Source organism: Caretta caretta, chromosome 7, assembly GCF_965140235.1.
Source record: "Caretta caretta isolate rCarCar2 chromosome 7, rCarCar1.hap1, whole genome shotgun sequence".
NCBI classification, from domain to species: Eukaryota; Metazoa; Chordata; order Testudines; family Cheloniidae; genus Caretta; species Caretta caretta.
Window position 1 is genome coordinate 90711223 of NC_134212.1, and position 14104 is coordinate 90725326.

At 42.1% G+C, this 14104-nt stretch overlaps 1 protein-coding gene across 10 annotated transcripts in view; it reads right to left on the reverse strand.

Annotated features, from left to right (window-relative positions):
* The window catches only part of SGMS1 (sphingomyelin synthase 1), a 208142-nt gene that overhangs the window by 107714 nt on the left and 86324 nt on the right, over positions 1-14104 (reverse strand). For 5 of the 10 annotated variants that reach the window (XM_075130928.1, XM_075130925.1, XM_075130921.1 and 2 more), the window contains one exon: positions 5072-5131. The exons of 2 other annotated variants lie outside the window; for them this stretch is intronic. The gene's annotated coding sequence lies outside the window, so the exon portion shown is untranslated. Of the gene's footprint in view, positions 1-5071; positions 5134-5227; positions 5315-14104 lie in introns of those variants that run through there. 3 more of the 10 variants (XM_075130923.1, XM_075130924.1, XM_048856957.2) reach the window with 3 other exon arrangements.

Consider the following 14104-nt stretch of genomic DNA (forward strand, 5'->3'; position numbering starts at 1 on the left):
GTCCATGTTTTCTATAAACTTTACTCATCTGATGCAGATTAGAAATACAGATCAGAGGACTTTCTGTTTGCAGCTAACCTGCTCTGGAATCTAAATTCTTGCTGGTTTTAGAATGTGAAGAAAACCAGTGTGTTTCACATGGGTCAACAGCTGCAGGCACCCATATCACCTGCTAGCAAAGCCAAGGACTTGGACAATGAAAGAGCTTTTCATATTGTCACAAACTAGGAAATAATTTTTCATTTGCATCAAATTTATAATACACTGCTTGTAACTCTGTGGCTAAAAACATGTTTAACAACTACACAGTAACCACTCTAAAATACAAAGCGTATACCTGCCTTGATTCACAAACCAAATCTAATTACCTAATCAATTCAAATACTAACCTGAGAAAACTTCCATTGTAACCCCTTCTGAAGTGTGAGACTAGGAAGCTGATTATTAAATACAGTTTTCCAATTACAGCTTTGTACACTTGTTTTAGCCAGTCTTCTCCATCCTGGTTTAACCCGATATGAACAGAACCCTCTATAATTTCTGTAAATATTAAAAATTACTATTTGTCCCTTCTATGCCGAAGTCAACCACAGCAACATAACCAGGCGTCAAAACTCAGGAGTATTGTGTCACCTAAACATCCTACCATCGAGTGGTTAAACATTTTCTTAGGCCCAAAGTCAGCAAGTCTCTTAAGCACATGCCTAGCTTTAAACACTTGAGTAGTCCCATTGACTTCAACGTTTAGTACCTTGTTGAACTGGAACATTAATGAATAAAAACGCTGCTGCTGCTCCCATTCAAGTCAAGGGCATAGCCAACCACTAACTTCAACACGTACAAGATCAGGTTCAAAGTTATATAGTTCACTTGAGTTTCTAATGCTGGGATTACAGCAGCATTTTTGAGAACAGTTTTTCTTGACCCAAGCTACGAACCTTACCAAGCTACATGTTATTAAGCAGCAGAAGTGCCATATCTCATCATCAGCCTGTAATAATCAAATAGTTTTGTTAAAAGTTTCCAGATACCACGAAATAGAAGCACAGCCAAGATTTAGGTGAATCATACCCTAGGTTCACTAAGCAAGATGCACAAAAATATTTTAGAGTGACAGGACTCATTTTAATGCTTCCCTTGTAAATTAAGTAGTTAGTCGTTTGCGTTATTCAAATATCGGTTTCATTTTAACTCACACTGTGCTGGACTCTCAGTATGTTACAGATACAGTCCCATATATCTGTGGGCAGGTATGTTAGTATTGTACTACAGGGAAACAAATGCTACAAGCAGATTACTACAACAGGTTCAATTTCAAGGGAATCAGAGACATTTATACTTAATGTAGATTCTCTGTTTAATGTCAAGTACCTTTTCACAGAGTAGCATGGCATAGAATTGATGTTGACAAGTAATGGTGATTTGGATCATGGAAAAGATATTATGGATCTCAAATAGAAATAGAATGCCTATAAGCTTTCAAACTGCATCCTGAATTTTATATGAAATTTAACAGCCATCCCCACAACTCAGGCTTGGGGATTCAAATGATTCTCTACATGTTTCAGGAAGTTACCTATTTCTGAAGTTCAAATTTAAGATTCTAGATGTGCACACTTTTGCTGCAGGTGCCTATTAGTGCAACTGATAATTCTTCATTTTGACTTGCTTCACATTTATAGGGTGGACTACTTTACTATCTGTGAGAGTATCTTCATACTCTCTACGTAGTCCTAAAGCTATTCTCATCATTCCTTTCAACACTCCAAGACCACATACATCTAAGTCTTGCCAATTCTTTCTGCATAACATCTCTAAAATCTCTAAGGACTTTCCTATCCATCCACATAGATAAAACTCTTGTCCAGGCTCTCAGCTTGCATCTCGATTCTTGCAATACCTTTTTCTCTGGTGTAGACAAACATAATCTTTCCCTACACATAACCATTCAGAAGGTTGCTGCAAAGATCATTTTCTAGCCCATCGCTTTGACCATGTCATTCTCTCTTTGCATCCTGTTAACTGGCTCTCTGTTCTCTATCCTATCTAACTACTTGTCTTCCCTTTCAAGGCTCTTCACGATGATCTATCTCCACTCAATCTATCATCTCTAATTCAGCATTGAACGGTCTACTCCCGTCTCCTATCAGCCTTCCTCCACTGCCCACTTGTTAAATTTTCAAACAAGCACTTAACGATACTATCTACACTGCAGTTAGACACATGTGGCTGGCCCAAGCCAGCTGACTTGGGTTCCTGAAGCTCAGTCTAAGGGGCTGTTTAACTACAGTGTATACTTTCGGGATCTGGGGTCCTCCCATCTCCCAAGGTTCTAGAGCCCAGGCTGCAGCCAGAGCCCAAAGATCAAACCGCAATTAAACAGCCCTCTACCCTGAGCCCTGCGAACGTTAGTCAGCTTGCATGGGCCAGTTGTGGGTTTTTAACTGCCATGTAAACATACCCTAAGTGCTCTCTCCCATGCTGCCCTGCATGGAAGAAGCTCCCTGTAAACATCCACAGTTACCTCATCATCCTACCTCATATCTCTCCTTACTACTCTCCTCCACCATGAGGTCTTACCAAAAAAAACCCCAGAAAACAAAAAAACCTGACAAGTAAGTCTGCTGGCGAGCTGAGACCACAGCCTATCATGCTGACCAGTATTATTTCACTGTTTCCTTGTGCTCTCCTGTTAGTCTGTCTGTATCCATCTGTTATCTCTTGTTTCATGCTTAGATTATATGCTCCTTGGTGCAGAAACAGTCTTTTTGTTCTGTGTTTGTACTGCACCTAGCAAAATGGGTCCTGGACCATGACAGGGCTCCTAGACCCTACTATAATAAATATATCTCTAACATAGCTTGCTACAAGCAGCAACACTCAAAGCTGGCCCACACTCTAAGATCCTTTGGACTAGCACTTCTCAGGTTTAAGTTCCTCTTTTTGAAAACAAGTTCACAAAATAAATGCTAGCCACACTGGTGATAATCACAGGGCTACCAGATCACATACAGTCCACAAAATCTGGTATCATTCCCCTCACTATGACCCTTGGAATCCCCTGGACCTCCCAACTAATTGTGATGAGAACCCTCTTTTTTTTGACTGTAGTAGCTTTACAATAACATGGAATAGTTTTATTTTAAATAAACTGAGTAAATAAGCATTACAGAAAGCACCCAGAAGCAGGAAAGGTAAAATATAAAAACTTAAAAAAAATATAGTGATGGTAGAAAAATACCAAGCAGACATTAAACACAACAGACAAACATGAAAAAAGTGATGTCAGTGAGGTTGAATGGATGCCTGAGAGGGGGCAGATCCACACATGAAATCTTGTATTCTGACATCTTCTCCTCACACTCTGTATTACAATCACAGGAAATGGTAGTTTCACACTTTGAAACTTGGTGCTGAAGTATTTGTCTTGGCCTTAGAATCTATTTAATGTTACTATCTCTTACACAGATCACCTTTTACAAGCCTTCAAATGTGAAATGAACTTCCCTACTACTGTATTCTTTGTTTAGAACCATCCAAAAAACCAAACCTAATTTCAACTAAAAGTCCTTCATCCCCTTTTCAGCACAATCATAATTATACATTGAAGTGCATAAAATGGTGAGAAGCAAACTCTCTACTCTTAGTCAGAAAAAAGACTAACCAGTTAGGAAAAAACTAATTTCTGGTTCACATTTTAGATGCAAATGTGAGATAGTATCTTCTGCCAGACTAGAAGTGTATCCTTTGACTACTTATTACCTAGCACAATGGGATCCTGGTCCATGACTAGGGCTCCTCAGCACTCCGGAAATATAAATAAATAAATAAATAAATCAATAAATAATAGTTTAGTGATCCATATCCTGCAATTTCTTCAGTCTCTACTGAAGCCAATCAACACTTGATCAGAGTAAGGTCTGAATAGGGACTGCAAGTCTGCCTCTATGCACCTGAACCTATGAGTAAGGCTGTGTGTCTGTCATGTAGGTCATGGATTCCGTGACTTTCCATAACTTCTGCAGCCAGTGCGGCTGGCTCAGGGGCTGCCCCTTGAGACAGCAGCAGTAGTTTAGGCACGGGAGGGGCAGGGTGTTGGACAGCATTTGCCTTGGGGAGGGGAGCTTCAGGGACATGTTGATAGGGGCTGGATAGGGAGCCTGCCAGCCCTTCCCCCGACAGCACCAGCGGGGGTCCCGGGCCACACGCCGCTGCCCCCCTGCAGAGATTCCGAGTCACGTGCCACCACTGCTGCCTCCTCCCTCCCCTCACCCCTCCACTAGCGCCAGCAGGGGTCCCGGGCTGCGCGCTGCCACCTACCCTCCACCCCAGCACCAGCAGGGGTCCTGAGCTCCATGCCACCGCCCGCCTCCCCATGCCCAGCACCAGCGGGTTCCCAGGCCACCTCCGCTCAGCACCCGCGGCCCCCAGCCTGAGATTTAGTTAGGGGTATATAGTAAAAGTCATGGACAGGTCACGGGCCATGAAATTTTGTTTACTGCTTGTGACCAGTCCATGACTTTTACTAAAAATAGTGACTAAAACACAGCCTTACCTATGAGGTACTGAGCACTTACCTTGGGGCTTTATTTGATCATAGTACAATGATTGCTACTGTATATTACTACTTCTATTTTCTTAAAATAAAAGATACTGTACCGGATATACCACTGTATAATTGTATTACCTTCACACACAACTGTATATTAAACCCAAATTGCCAAATGAAATTTGCGTCAGCATCTCTCAAATAAGTCAAGACATAATGCAAGTGTTCACTAAACGCAGACTCTCTAGACTTTCAATCAACAGCACTTCCCATAATGGATTCAATACTGTCTAGCAATGTGTCTAAGTTCTCAGGTCCCAAGCCTTTGGAGTAACTAGTTTCTCACCTCTAAAAACTCAATTTTAATTGAACTACCCCATAATAATGGGCTTTTTTAATCAACTTGATTAAAAGTATTTTGTCAAAATTTGTTAAATGCTCCAATGACAATTTTCATACAAGTATATTCTTTGTTGAGCAGCACACTTGAAGCAAAAAATGGAAAAGAGAAAGGTCATTTACCTTTAGAGTGTCATTCACCTTCCCAGATTAATCTATCATTCTTCAGACCTCTCTCTCTCTCTCTAAGAGAAAACATAAAACAAAGATCATTTTAACTTTCATGTTCTCCTTTAAACTCTTTGGCTGATTAAGACAGACTTCTTCCAGAGCAAGTACCTTTAAAAAAGTTCACTTTATATACACATGAAGAAATATAATGAAGAAATAAAGCACTTCTGTAGATATGTCTGAAAGTATCTGACGAGAGAGAGAAAGAACAGGAGACAGGAATAAGAACTTTCATTTTATAGTCCTGCATTTACCACAGACTGTAAGCAGTAAACTGGTTCAAGCAGTTAAATTCAGGTACACACTAGCTTCAGCCCTCCAAGATACACAAGCATTCTGAAAACATTCCTACCTATGGCTTTTTGCACAACAGTCAAACTAATTACCTCTACTTGTAATTGACTGAAAAGCTCTGGTTATTTATGACTAACAATGTTTTGCATTTCCAATTTACTTAGAAATTGTATAAATAACCAGTGTTAGCTGATCTTTAACTAGGTCGACAACTTACAACACTATAATGCAAGTGTCAACATACAGGTAGTTTCCCCATTCAATGTTATGTTTAAGAAGTATCCAAGAAAGGTTTTCATAATACACAAATAAAACGGCATTGGGGAAATGTCTTAGTTCTCATTGCATAAGTTACCATAGTTTATAGATATACACTAATATTTGTTGCATGACTTCACTTAGAGGTAGGTCAAACCCAGACTTGGCAAGATAGAATGAAATAAGCTGCACTTGTTTTATGAACTGTCATTCAATTTTATTAGTACTTGTTGCCTCTGCTTGGCCATAGATTGGAGAAAAATGCCACACACTGTAAGTGCCGCTTATTGGTATGCCCTTGTACTCGCCAGCTACATCTAAATCCTGCTGTTACAGAGGCCAGAAACAGTGAATATGATTATTAATGGGCTGCTGAGAACTGATTTTCAGAGGCTATATGGGTTTTATTTCCTAAATCTGTTTATATGGCCTCAATTCTGCCCCCAATTGGATACCCATTACAGTACATTTCTACTCCAAATATTTACATTTACAAGTTATATCTTAATATTCTCCTCAAAATAAAGATATAGCTATTTAATTTTAGAAATCTTTTCAATTTATAAAAGGAGAGAAAAAACTCACTTATGGCTCCTACGACCAACACATATAATAGCCACCCTCAACCTCATTTTGTTAATCTCATTTCTTTGAGGAATATTTTCCAAATAAAACCTTCAATTTTCAATGTAGAAATATCTTAAATATCTTCTCCTCCTACTCTGACAGTCCAAATTAATTTTGGCTTTTTTAGTCAGTTCTCTTTGACCTACTCTTCAGAACTTACTGGGACTGTATTTCCTTAATCATATTTTTGTTCTCTTTTTATCCAGTGCTTCTCTTTTTGTACAATAATAGGCATTACTGTTCACAAGAAATTCAGCTCCATCTCATCTTCAGATTGTTCTCCCTGAGTTTCTTTTCTCAGTGCAAGGGTGGAAGATCTTTTTACTTTCTTCACTGAGAATAAAACTTTATTGCAGAAGGTCAAATCCTTATGTCTCTTTCTAAACTCTTTACTGATTTACTCACTCAGATTCTGCTTTAGCCATAATGCCAGAGAACATAGGTCATTATAAATTTGTGGCCTTATACTAACATACTAACTTTTATTTCCTCATCACTGCATCTTTACTTTTTTTTTAATTAGCATAATCTGGAAATAATATTCCTTGGGGGCTTCTAACACTTGCTGAGGAAAATAGAAAGTTTGCCTTATTACTCATTATTGCATTTGATGAAGTGAGCTGTAACTCACTTACGCTCAAATAAATGAGCTTATGCTCAAATAAATGGGTTAGTCTCTAAGGTGCCACAAGTTTTCTTGTTTCAAGTTTTTCATTTTCTTTTTGTGGATACAGACTAACACGGCTGCTACTCGGAAACCTGCCTCATTACTGAAACCTCACTCTTGAAATGCCGATTCAACAGATCTTTTCCTATACGCGACACAGTGAACTCCTTCTCTTGAGGTTTCCTGACCCACCCTTTTATCATTGTATCTTTCATGAGTCTCAATTTTCTTACCATACCTTCTCTCCCCTCCCTTTGTTTCCCCCACCCATACCTGATTTTATTTGCTAAACACAGTTATCAGCACCTGTGACTAAAGGGCTCACTTTTTCTTTTTCTGGTACATTTTTCATCAGTCAACTCAGTGAGTATGTCTGTTCATTGGCCATTAAGCCCCACTAGCAACTGAATTTTTGTTCATGACACACTTTTCCTTTTCAGCATTTGCAGCCTTTTTGTCAGATACTCCACTAGTCCTTCAGACAAAGGCCATCCTCCTCCTATTACTGGCTCTGCATTTCTTGCCTAAATACTGTTTCATGCTTTTAGGGAAGGTCATTGAATATCTGTAGAGCTGGATTTTAATGGAGGACATAAACATAGGATGGGAGCCTGATGGAGGTGAGCTTTACATCTCCCCTCTTGAAGCCACTTTTCTCGGCTTCCACACTTAGGTGATCTTGCTTTCCCCAAAATGGGCTCTTGTTTACTGACAGGAGTACACTAAATTAAGTTTTATCTTTAGAAAGCCTGGCCTCTCATCAGAAAAACTGGTTTATTTGTGAAAGGGACTGTGTCCTCCACAGGGACAAATTCAATTTCTGTTGCTTGCTATAACAAGCGAACAAAAGGAGGCATAGTAACAGCCCAAAAACTTGCATGCAAATGCCAACTATTCCCTAATGCAGGGAGCTGTCAATGTGAAATTACATTACAATAAACCCTTTCAGAGTCTTGGAACATGTCAAGCGGATGAATGGTACAACTGGAACTTCAGGATTTTGGATTCCTCCCACTTCTAACCCACACAACACCCACCAGCAAGCCCATTTTCGCTTGGCAGCAATAAAGTATAAAACACGATATCATACCAAAATTAAAACAGAAAGTAGAACCAACTGAACACAAAAAATAGCAACAGCACACACTTGCTTCCTGGACTTGAAATGGAAATCAAGATCATTACCATAATTATGGTCAAGCCAATTTATTCAGAAATGCCACAAAGAACATCAGTACCGAAGTGCTTCTTTATATAACGCATTAACATTGGTGTTTTGTTAAAAAGGTAATTTTAGTGCTCATGAGTGGTGTCAGACGGAAAGGATTTGAAAATGAAATAGACTCTTTGGTTCTTGTACCAGAACAGCATAGACAGCAACAGTATGGGCTTCCCCTTTGGTATCCATCCATTGAATCCAATTCTGTCCTAGAGAAATGACGGTAGCATTACCATTCTCAGTTCCTTCATTCAGCCAGCCAGCCAGCCATTTAATGCCAATGTGTTGTTAAGTTTGTATAGCATAGACGTTATCCCACTAGGAAACCGATGGACCAGATATCATTTGAAACATGAGCCTAAGTGCAAAACTGAAGACTCAGGGGAGAAAAAAAAAATGTGTCACTAACATGTTCGTTGTAACAAATGCTATTAATTATTTTTACTAGGCAAAAATTGAAAGCCACTAACCTTAGTTATACTTAAAGCCATACCTTAACTGTAAGGGATATGTAGACTTGCAACACTAATCTTGGAAATTCACATTTACTTTGCATCATGAACATGCTGGGGGTTGTTAATTAAAAGCAAACGGTTTATTCTAAGAAGGAATCTTTTATGCACAATGATAGAAATATTTTAAAAACTGATTCTTAAAGAAGAGACAAAACACCACAGTTTGGATCTAGTACCATACTTCCCCAACATAAGACAGTGTTTGGATCACGGTTTTAAAATGAGCCTATCCCTATTGAAATGTCTTGGACTATAAATGTCTCTATATAGATAAAACCTCATGCATAAATGAGATTTTCCCAACATTTCATAAACTAACTCTGATAAAACCTAGAGGAAAGTTGAAGTCTAAAGCTGCATAAGAAAATATGGTGCCTCTCTCTTCACAGACTTTCCAAAGCTCATGCCACTTGTACAAATTTATTAGGAAACAGAAGAACTATCAGGTATAACTCAATATTAAATTCTGGGTCAAAACAGTGTCAAAACAGAGGGTGTAAAGATGCTGTACAGAGCTACCCCATATGTCAAGGTTCCTTCCCCACTCTGAACTTTAGGGTACAGATGAGGGGACCTGTATGAAAAAAACCCTAAGCTTATTTTTACCAGCTTAGGTTAAAACTTCCCCAAGGTACAAACTATTTTACCTTTTGTCCCTGGATCTTATTGCTGCCACCACCAAGCGTCTAACAAAAACAACAGCGTCTAACAAAAACAACAGGGAAAGAACCCACTTGGAAACGTCTTTCCTCCCAAAATCCCCCCAAGCCCTACACCCCTTTCCTAGGGAAGGCTTGATAAAAATCCTCACCAATTTGCACAGGTGAACACAGACCCAAACCCTTGGATCTTAAGAACAATGAAAAAGCAATCAGGTTCTTAGAAGAAGAATTTTAATTAAAGAAAAAGTAAAAGAATCACCTCTGTAAAATCAGGATGGTAAATACCTCACAGAGTAATCATATTCAAAACACAGAGAATCCCTCTAGGCAAAACCTTAAGTTGCAAAAAGTCACAAAAACCGGAATATACATTCCATTCAGCACAACTTATTTTATCAGCCATTTAAACAAGACAGAATCTAACGCATATCTAACTAGATTGCTTATTAACCCTTTACAGGAATTCTGACCTGCATTCCTGCTCTGGTCCCGGCAAAATATAACACAGACAGAGAGAACCCTTTGTTTCCCCCCCACTCCAGCTTTGAAAGTGTCTTGTCTCCTCATTGGTCATTTTGGTCAGGTACCAATGAGGTTGTCTTAGCTTCTTAACCCTTTACAGGTGAGAGGATTTTTCCTCTGGCCAGGAGGGATTTAAAGGTGTTTACCCTTCCCTTTATATTTATGACATGCTCCCCAAAATCACAAATAGGGTGAAACGCTGGCTGTGATTTCTTCCTGGAGCTCTAGGAGAAAACAGAGTTAATAAGACACATGCACCTCTAAATATACTACCCAGTATATAAAGACTAACAATATTTTTCACATCTCAAGGACGATTTTAACCAGTTGATTCTGGGAAACTTTCATGGGAGAGTGCATCAGCCACTTTGTTAGAAGTTCCTGAGATGTGTTGGATGTCGAAATCAAAATCTTGGAGAGCTAAACTCTACTGAATAAGTTTTTTGTTATTTCCCGTGGCAGCATGAAGCCACTGTAGCGCAGCATGGTCGATTTGCAAGTGGAAACGCCGTCCCCAAACATACGGGCATAGCTTTTCCAGAGCGTAGACAATGGGGTAACATTCTTTTTCACTGACTGACCAGTTGCTTTCCCTCTCAGACAGCTTCTTGCTGAGAAACACTACAGGATGGAATTTTTGATCCAGTCCTTCCTGCATTAAAACTGCTCCCACACCATGCTTGGACGCATGGGTGGTTACTAGGAATGGTTTGTCAAAGTCTGGGGCCCTTAGCACAGGGTCAGACATAAGTGTCGCTTTAAGCTGGTTAAAGGCCTTCTGACGCTCTTCAGTCCACTGAACAGCATTTGGCTGTTTCTTTTTGGTTAGAACTGTCAGTGGGGTGGCAATTTGGCTGTATTGCGGTTCAAATCACCTGTAATATCCGGCCAAGCCTAAGAAGGATTGGACCTGTTTCTTTGACTTTGGGACAGGCCACTTTTGGATAGCATCCACTTTGGCCTGTAGGGGGTTGATAATTCCTTGACCCACCTGGTGTCCAAGGTAAGTCACTCTGTTTAGGCCTATTTGACACTTCTTAGCCTTAACAGTTAGTCCTGCCTCCCTTACGCGCTCGAAGACTTTTTGTAGATGTTACAGGTGTTCTGCCCAGGAATCTGAAAATATGGCCACATCCTCAAGGTAGGCAACTGCATATTCTCCTAATCCCGCTAGGAGACCATCTACAAGTCTTTGGAAAGTGGCGGGTGCATTCCGCAGCCCGAAAGGGAGTACATTAAATTCATACAGCTCGACATGTGTGGTGAAGGCTGACCTTTCCTTAGCAGATTCATCTATTGGTACCTGCCAGTACCCCTTGGTTAAGTCCAAGGTAGAGATGAACTGGTCCCGTCCCAGTTTCTCCAATAGTTCATCTGTGCGTGGCACTGGATAGTTGTCTGGGCGAGTTACAGCATTTAGCTTACGGTAGTCCATGCAAAAACGTATCTCCCCATCTGGTTTGGGAACTAGAACCACTGGAGATGCCCACGCACTTCCAGAGGGGCGGATTACACCCATCTGTAGCATATCCTGGATCTCCCGTTCTATAGCAGTTTTAGCTTGAGGAGACACACGGCAAGGTTGGACTTTGACTGGGTGAGCATTACCTATGTCAATGGAGTGGTATGCCCGTTCAGTCAGTCCTGGGGTGGTTGAGAACGTTGGCGCGTAGCTAGTGCACAGCTCCTTGATCTGCTGTCGTTGCATACGCCCAAGGGTCATGGAGAGGTTCACCTCTTCCATACCACCAGCACTTTTCCCTTCGTAATAGAAACCTTCAGGCCACTCAGCGTCACCTCCTCCCTGGGCTGTAAACTGACAAACCTTTAATTCGCTGGAATAAAAGGGCTTTAGAGAATTAATATGGTACACCTTAGGCTTTCGGTTGGAGGTGGGGAATGCTATGAGATAATTAACAGCTCCCAGGCGCTCCTGGACCGTGAATGGCCCTTCCCACGACACTTCCATTTTATGGGCCTGGAGCGCCTTTAAGACCATGACCTGGTCCCCTGTTTTGAAGGAATGCTCTCTGGCAAGTTTATCATACCAGGCTTTTTGCTCTTTTTGAGCATCCTTTAGGTTTTCTTTAGCAAGGGCTAAAGAGGTTCAGAGGGTGTTTTGTAGGTTGGTTAGTTAGTTCCTGGAGAGGATGTAAACCCCTCCCATTGCTCCTTCACGAACTATAATGGCCCCTTAACCTCGCGGCCATATACAAGTTGAAATAGTGAAAACACTAAACTGGGATATTGTACAGCTTTGTAGGCAAAGAGCAACTGCTGCAACACTAGGTCCCAATCGAATTTACGTATCATGGCCCCCAAAGTCCCATTACATTTCTCCACCAGGCCATTTGTTTGATGATGGTAAGGGGTGGCAACCAAGTGATTCACCCCATGAGCTTCCCAAAGGCTTTCCATAGTTCTTGCCAGGAAATTGGTTCCTGCATCTGTGAGGATGTCGGCGGGCCAACCTACCCTGGCAAAAATGTCTACTAATGCCTGGCACACACTTTTAGCCCTGGTGTTGCTTAGAGCTACTGCTTCCGGCCATCGGGTGGCAAAATCCATGAAAGTCAGTATGTACTGCTTTCCTCTGGGTGTCTTTTTCGGAAAAGGACCCAGAATATCCACAGCTACTCGCTGAAATGGAACTTCAATGATGGGGAGTGGCTGGAGAGGGGCTTTGTCCTCATCTTGGGGTTTTCCCACTCTTTGGCATACCTCAAAAGACCGGACATAGTTAGAAACATCCTTGCCCATTCCCTCCCAGTGGAATGACCTCCCCAAACGGTCTTTAGTCCTGTTCACCCCAGCAAGGCCATTAGGATGATCATGGGCCAAGCTCAAGAGCTTTACCCGGTACTTAGTTGGAACTTAGTTGGAACGTAGTCTTCCTGGTATCCCCCAGAAAGAGTTTCCTTGTATAAAAGTCCTCTTTCTACAACAAACCTGGATCAATCAGAAGAGCTGAGAGGCGGTGGGTTGCTCTGTGCCGCCGTCCAAGCTCTCTGGAGGCATTCATCTGCTTCCTGTTTGGTCTGGAACGGTTCCCTTGATGCTGTAGACATCAGTTCCTTATTGAATTGTGGACCTAGGCTTGGTCCCTCTGGAAGCGATGTAGGGGATGGGGCTGTTTCCGTTGACTGTGAACCGCTCTCCGCTGGTGCACTATGTTGGGGTTCAGGCTCCGGCTGCTCCCGGTTCAGGTTCAGCGGGGCCCTCTGGTGTTGGGGTTGCAAGTACTGGATTCAGTGCTGGCAATGGGTCTGATGCTGGTTGTTCTGCTGGTTCCGGTTCTGGGACTGCTCTGTCTGGGTCTCTGGGACTGGATCCACTACTTCTGTTGCAGACGTTGGCATGGGGTCCAGGTCCATCACCTCTGACCGGGTCCTGGTAGAAGTTTCCGGAACAGAGCTAGGCATGTCGGCTTGCTTAGCCTGGCTGCGAGTGACCATTCCCACCCTCTTGGCTAGCTTCACATGATTGGCCAAGTCTTCCCCCAACAGCATGGGGATGGGATAATCATCATAGACTGCAAAAGTCCACGTTCCTGACCAGCTCTTGTACTGGATAGGCAACTTGGCTGTAGGCAAATTGAAGGAGTTGGACTTGAAGGGTTGAATTGTCACTTGGATCTCTGGGTCGATTAAATTTGGGTCCACGAAGGAAGCATGGATAGCCGACACTTGTGCTCTGGTGTCCCTCCACGCGGTGACCTTCCTGCCCACACTCACAGTTTTCCTCCGCTCCGAGGGTATCTGGGAGGCATCTGGGCCTGAGGACCTCTGGTGTGATTCCGGTGCAATGAACTGTAATCTGTTGGGGTTCTTGGAGCAGTTGGCCTTCACATGCCCCGGCTCATTACATTTAAAACATCGTCCAGCTGACGCGTCCCTGGGGCGAGGTTGGTTGCTGGAGAATGGTATGGCAGGACGATAAGGTGTCTGGAGCATTCCCTGGTGTGTAGTTGGGTCCTTGGGCTGCACCCAGTAGTAGGGTGTGGTCTGAGGGTGTCCCTTCTGGTATCCACTCTAACTGCGACCAGGTTTGTTCCTCTCTCCTCCCTCCACCCATTTTGTTCCAGCTTGCCCCGCCTCTCTGGCGGTCTGGGACTGCTCATATCGATCAGCATAAGAAACAAGACTTTCTGCTGAGTCCATTTCCTTATCCCATAAACACTGTTTTATTTCCTCCTTGGACATAGTCAGGAATTGCTCCTGA